The 7,340-nt window shown below is 43.5% G+C and overlaps 1 pseudogene; it reads left to right on the top strand.

Annotated features, from left to right (window-relative positions):
* Positions 1–1,102: 1,102 nt before the first annotated feature.
* Positions 1,103–6,805, top strand: LOC137757687 (malignant T-cell-amplified sequence 2-like; annotated as a pseudogene).
* Positions 6,806–7,340: the final 535 nt, after the last annotated feature.

The following is a 7,340-nucleotide window of genomic DNA, read 5'->3' as shown; positions in this document are numbered from 1 at the left end:
GAGTATGTTCTAAGAAACTCCTCCCTAACCTCCTGGGAACATTCTGACAGGGTCTTTGAATATGCAACAAATGTCTGCTTTGATTAAGAAGACATTGGATGATTTGAAGGTACATTTTGGTAATGTAGAAAACTACGGTACTTCAAAATTAAAATCCTATTTTATGATTTAGAATCTACTGTACTTAGATGACTGAGAAATTGTTTAATGAAGGCATTGGTAAAAATGAAAGCTGAGAGCTAAACAGTTTTAACATTAGTTTCTATTTTCATTAATTTTACATTATAGTCTTAAAATGTGGCATGCTTACTTATTTGTCCATCTATCTCTCCTTCTCTCTCTCTCCGTAGTTTTAAGATGTTTGTCATGATTTGGTAGGTGCCAATGCTTCTGCAACACGCACACTTCATTTTGTAGGAGAAGTGGTAACATTTGTTCACAGGAGTGTAAGTGAGGTGGTGATGCGCGGGCGGGCTGGGCCACTGAAATGTGGTGAAAAAAGGACAGGTATTGTCCAGGGGGACTGAGCCCTGGCCCCTAGGCTCCTGCTTTTATCCAGACATCTGGGGCACCCTGATTCACTCTTGACCCAGTAAACAGGGGGCCTAGAAAAGCTCTGTGAGCAGCCCTGGCCAGGAGCTCTTCATGTACGTCTCTCCATTTACATCATGCGCATGGAGTTCTCTCAAAGATCTTCAAAGTTCTCAGTTCTTCTGCTTTCTATAGCCTTCGCTTTTCTTCTTGCCAAGGATGTCACTAACTAAATCAGCCTATGTATGATTAATATGAACATGTGTTATTGATATATTAATAAATATTATATGAAAATAATATTAGTATATCATATTTAACATTTTATTTACATTATATGTACATATATTTATGTAGTACTCTTTTATTATAATAAATTAAATTAATAAATATAAATAAGCTATTAATATGAATATATATTACACCTGCGAGTCAGAATTTCCCTCTTGGGTGCTCAACTATGCCCACAGAGCCACACTGTTTGCCTGAAAAAGTGAAGACTTCAAGGCAAAGTGAAATGTGATGGGGAGGCGGCGGGCAGAGAAAACCCAACCTGCAATCACAGTGAAGAATGAGGTGTGTTCCCGAGACCATCTTGAAGCGCACAGTCTTAGTGAGAGGAGTGGATGCAAACACCATCAGCCGCGCCCTGCGCCCCGTCTGGAGTTCGGGGTGGAGGAGGCTTCCTCCAGGTATTTCTTCTCCGGCTCCTCCCACCGGACTCCCTCTCCTCCCCAGTCTCTGCTGTGACACTTCTGTTTTGTCACCTAGAGGTGAATTTACCCCTCCTCCACTGTTTCCTACCTCCTGTCTCTCTTTTCTTTCCCTTCCTTGAGGCTCTCAGGCCTGCTATCAGCCAGGCTGGGGCCCACAGCCAGTCATAAACACCTTCCCTGCAGCCAGCGAGCCATCCTTGCCCCATCTTCCTCCTTTCAGAGCTGGGATAACTGGGTACCTGCTGTCACTGGAGACTTTCCCTGCTGTTAGTCTATCCCTGCCAGGTGGTCGGATGTGCAAGACAACTAAATGCGTCTCTGATTTTCCCCGGGTGTGCATGCTATCACCGATTGGAGATTGCTAAGGCTTGCCACCTAAGCACAGGTTGTGCATTGGTTTAAGATATAGCCCAAAAATACAATAAGAAAAAATCTCCCCTGATTAAGATTGGCATGACTAATTATATTCAGAACTTCATTGAGCCTATTCTCGTATACTCAATTTACTATAGCTTTAGAGGTTTCTAACTTCTACTCAGATTTGTAAAGATTGGTCACTGGGAAATTTATTAGCTGTCATTGTTTTCCAGATGGCAGAGTAAACAGGGACTAAAGGTAGAAACACCTGAAAAATACTAGTATGGTCAAAATTGTCTGACTAATTCTAAAATGTTATTGTTTAACCATCCAGACAAATGAGAAATGCCAGAGAAAAGTCAAATATAGATGTGTTTTCGTTCAGCCAAAAAGATGACAGTGAGAGGTGAGGTCAGGAAGTTGGCCCAGTGTGGGTTGTGGGACCAGGCAGTTGAGACCTTATGCAGGCAGCTGTGGCGGCAGCTCTAACACGTCCTCCACGGGGCTGGTCTCTCAGCCCCCCAGACCGGCAGCTTTTCTTGGTAAACTCAGTGTAAGGATATCAGCCATTCATCAGGTACTTCTTTGGCTTCACACGTGAGCAGGACACTTGTAGCTGCAAGGTTTACAAATTAGAGCCTCTGCAGTTACTAGTCTGTGCTCTGTGCTCTCCTCAACTGAGGCTTCTTCTGGTGTCTATCACAGCACCTATACCACGTCCTGAGTGTCCAGACTTACAACGCTGCTGCTTGAGACTGGGCTGTGACATTTCCGTGTCTAGCATGTAGCAGGCAGTGCATGAACATTTATTGGGGACAAGGAGGTTAAACTGCACAAGCATCTACTCCTAAGCTGATTCACACAGCTTGTGACTGCAGCTGAGCTGCAGAGGCCTCACTGCCTGTGGTGGGCGCTAAAGCTCTCACAGCTTGTTTCATCTGCGTGTTCTTTTCCCCCTGATAATATGACCCTTTTAACTTCTCCTCCTAGAGGTTTGCATAGACCAAGGGGGAAGTACCAGAGTTGTTCCAGTCTTGTGTCAGGCTGTTAAAGCTCAACTACACTGAAAGCTCATGAGAGGTACAGTATCACGTGGGGGTGACTTTCAACAAGAGTTGTCACAGTGCCACTAACCTCAACAAGAGTATTCACTTTTTTTTTTTTAATTTATTTTATTTTTCACACACACACACTGTATTTTATTTTTACAAGAGATAAATAGACTGACACCAAGCATTGTACATGGATGACCACAACAAAAGCAACAATGATTGCAATTACCAGACATGAAACACACTCATACTATGTCATAATATTGACATTCAGTCCAGTAATCCTCCACTGTAACAGCTCCTTTACTTTGCAGTGAAAATTGATTTGTATATTCTTTGCCTCTGAGTCCTTGTGGGATTTTTTTTTTTTTTAATTCAGACAGAAAGTCACAAAAATTATACTCATCCTCCTCAGTTCACTCAGTCCCATGTAATTAATTTTCTTTTTCATCTTGATCTTTTGTTAGCACTTTTATGAGTTCATCAGTTTTTCATTAGAGTTCTGAAAATGCTTATTCATTCAGTTCAGCAGTACAGTCAGTTACCAGAAACCTGTACTTGTCAGAGTCTTTTCCATGAATTTCTTGAAGATGAAACCCTTTTATAGGAACATATTTGCAAAATCATCAGAGTACACCCAGAACTGTCTGTAAATGACAAAAGACTTAAAAATGACCACGGTTAAAGATTTGATGAAAGTTCATAATAATGCAGTTGACAAGAAAATTAGTTATTTCTGAGATATACATTTTAAAGTAATAACTAGGATTATGACTTATAACATTATACCAGAACATATAAGATTTTTAGAAATTTCATGTAATGTCTGAAACATTTATATTAACATATTTCCATACATATTTCCATACAAATACAAATATAAGATTTTTAGAAATTTCATGTAATGTCTGAAACATTTATATTAACATATTTCCATACAAATAACCCAATGAAAGCTTATTCACTTTTTGTGTAAGGGTTTTAGTCCAATACTCTGCTGAAAAAGTGCAGAATGCACATTGAGTGATGTTTAAGCCCTTTGCTCTTGCTCTAGGGCAAGATTTCTCAACCTGGGGATTAAAGACATTCTGAGCTGGATAATTTTTTGCTGTGGGAGCTGCCCTGTGAGTTTTGGGATGTTGAGCAGCACCCCTGGCTTCTACCCACTAGCATCTCCTCCTGCGTTGCAACCCAAAGTGTCTCTGGATGTAGCCACTTGTCTTCTGGGGATGGGGGATTGGGGAAAAATTGCCCCAGCTGAAAATTTGTTCTCAAGTGACACCAGTAGATTGCAAGGAGAACCAAAGCAACAGCTACAAAAACAACAACAACAGATGACTCACCAAGACTTGCCCAGTTTTGGAATTATGACAAACTAAAGAATAGGCTTTCATTGTGTAATAGCTTCAGGCTATTTTTGGATCCTCCTGTGCAGATAAGACTCAAAGCCCTCCATCTCTTAGTGGTATTTGGTCCAAGGCCCCAAGATGCCTTTACCTAAAGTGTGTTTAATGTCACGCTTGTTTAATATACTACACCAGATCTGCCCGTCTGTGTGCCTGCATCAACAGTGTGTATCTACTTAGATTATACAATGTGAGAAAACAGAATCCTCATTATTTCAATAGCCTTCGGGGTAACAACTCACAATGAACCTAAACGAATTTTACTGATAATAGTGTGACTTTGTTACCAGAATATGTAGTAAATATTAGGAAACAATCTTTTTACAGTAATAATTCCAAATGAAGTTAAAGAAACTTAATCATCATGACTGTTTACCACCAGAATCAGGTAGTGTAGCATGTTAGGTGGTGCAGCAAGTTGAAGATGACAAGCCAAAGCTCTCTAACATGTTCCCCACTTACTCATCTCTAAAATATGGAGCACCACTCAGGGTGCACACGGATGTGCCACCCACACCTCTGGCCCAGAAAACACACACTGCCCAGCTGCTGGAGTGCCATCAACAGACAACTTCCAGCCAAGATCCCCACAGCAGCCTCACCCATGCATGGGTCCCTCTCAGGGCTGCCACACCCAATGGTCAAGTGCAGAGGGGCACTTTCAACACCTGTGATGGCCACATATGCTTCAGAGACCCCATGGGCTGAGCCAAGGCTTCCTCAGGGCCAGACATCTGCTCAACTATGCCATCTGGCTAATCCTGCTCCCTCTCTGCCCTGTCACAGAGGTTGACACCTATTTTGCACCCTGCTTGCCAAAATCCATCTTAACATTCCCTTCCAGAGAAACTGACTTGTGACGGGAGGAAAGCAGTGACGAGAGGGATTTGGGAGCTAGACTGCTCCGCAGTTGGCAGTCACAAGGACCCCTCCACGGGCTAGGTGGGGCACCCATAGTGTCGGAAATAGGTGATGGTCCAGGTGTGCAAACTCTCACAGGTGACAGGGTAGTAATTGCTAGTCACCATCGAAACAAGCAGAGGAGCTTCCGGGTAGAAAGAAAGCAGAGAAAGCTGAACCCCCTACCCAGACCCAGCATTTTGATAAAAGATTTTTTCACATATTGAAGTATGGGGAAGTCGTCTGGCTTATACATGAGTTAACTTGAATGTTACGCATACTAGAACAGCCTACCTGTGGCCTATCAAACATACATTGAGTTTCTGCTTTAATTATTAAAGAAAAGAGTGCATTGACTAGAAGTAAAGAATGTCCATGTTAAAAATAAAGATGAATCGCCTCCCTTCCTGGGACGCCAATGCTGAAGCTCCTTCAGTAATAAGCCTCACTTCCCAGGTGCCAAAGCCATGCTGACTTGCTGTGTATGGGCTGATCTGTTCTTTCTTTGTTTGTTTTGGTTTTGTTTTTGTTTTTTCCCCTGCAACCTTAAAGGAATGTATCCCTGACTTTTTTAATGTTCTTTTTTCTGACAATATATAAAACTGTACTGAAAACCATGCTTCCCTGGGACAGTTCCTCAGAGCTATCTGAGGGGTTGTCTTCCAGGCTATAGTCCACAGTTTGGCTCAAATAAGATGCTTTTCTATTCCTATTATAGATTGTTTATTGATTACTTTCATCAACAATTTATGAGTTAAAGTAGCCAGGCTCCAATCCCAGACGAGGTTAGTCAGCCACCCACCAAATGTCTGCTAGCCCGTGGGAGGTTAGGGCCGTGAGAGGGACCCTAACTTGGTAGTGGAATTCAGGAGGATGCCCCTGAGCGTTGAAGCCCACACTCTTCTCACCCCTGTGAGCCTGCAGAAATGGCCAACCGTCCCTCTGGAGACCAGGTGCCGCCCCTCCATTCTGTTCTTGCAACGAGAATGAGTGCTTCGTCTCTTCTTCCTGCTCAACTTCCTCCCTTTCAGCTACCAGCCCTGGGGAGAAATTGGTAACACCCAACAGCCCCCCCAAATTGCCGCAGTGCTCACATGAATAGTTGGAGGAAGTAGCTGAAGGAGCAGACGGAGTGAGAGCCGGAAAAGTGCGGCCAGATGCGTCACTTGCGGGTAACGACCCCAGCTGCCACCGTCCCTTTGGCCTTCCAGGTGTAGGGGGTCTGCCGGATCCTTGCTAATTCTATTTTTCCTCATACCCGGCCCTTCCCTATCATCACCCTTTCACCTTGAATCATGTTCAAGAAATTTGATGAAAAAGAAAATGTGTTCACCTACATCCAGTGGAAAACCTGCTATTAAGGGTATTAAGAAAAAGTAGAACCTTTCCCAGGCAATGAACCACGGCTTCATCCAGTCGTGCCTAAGAAGGAACCAGTTAAAGAGTGGGATATCATGAACAGATGGAAATCTTTACAATGACTGGAGAGTTACTCTATTTAGAAAAAGATAAGGGTCGTTTGATCCAATCCAAAGGTTATTCCACACAAAAAGAAATTAAAAAAGACCCTTTTCCCACACCAGCAAGTGGATAAAGGAGCCATCAAATTTGTACTCAGAGGAGTTGATATCACGTGTCTAGGCTTAGCTTCTCCAGGAACTAAGCCTTGCTCCGCTGCAGCAGATAGGATTGTTGCAATTGAGGCAGAAGGAAAACAGTTTTCTCTGGGTGCTGCAGTCGTGAAGATGTCTGCAGATGATGCTGAGAAAGTCAACACAGCAACTGGCATTGAAACATGTATTATTTAAAAGATGGGCTGTGGCATGTAAAAGCGTGTAAATAAGCCTCAGAAGGAATGCACTTGGGCTCCACATGGATGCGGTGCAATATCTGTGTTTGTGTGTGTTTGTGACAGGATGACGACAACACCCCTGTGATTATGCTGAATAAATTCAACACATGCAGAAAAGAGAACCCAACAAACAAACAGGTGTTACCGCCTTGCTTGGAAACAGTGCAGATGAGCTGTCTCTGTGTCCTCTCCTGGCCATCAGTTTATAACTCTCCCGAAAGAGCTTCATGACCCAGGAAGTGTGCTGGTGGGGCTGCGAGAAGGCAAATGGGACTGAATTCTCAGTGTGTCAGCTGAGGTGTCCTCATGTGAGCATCTGGAAAAGACCGAGCGGGGAAGAGTCAAATGTAGGGGCGCTGAACTGACTGCGGGCCTTCTCTTCCCACATCCTTCCTGAGTTAGAACCCCTCTCAGCCCTTCATGGTGGAGAAGGGAGAATAGGAGACACCTCAGCTCCTACACAGGGACAGGCAGCTCCCGGCTCCTGCGGACTTCCAAAGCCTCATGCTATGAACTGACTTGTAAT

Source organism: Eschrichtius robustus, unplaced genomic scaffold (genome assembly GCF_028021215.1).
Source record: "Eschrichtius robustus isolate mEscRob2 unplaced genomic scaffold, mEscRob2.pri scaffold_201, whole genome shotgun sequence".
Lineage (NCBI taxonomy): Eukaryota > Metazoa > Chordata > Mammalia > Artiodactyla > Eschrichtiidae > Eschrichtius > Eschrichtius robustus.
This window is presented reverse-complemented; position numbering and strand designations above follow the sequence as displayed.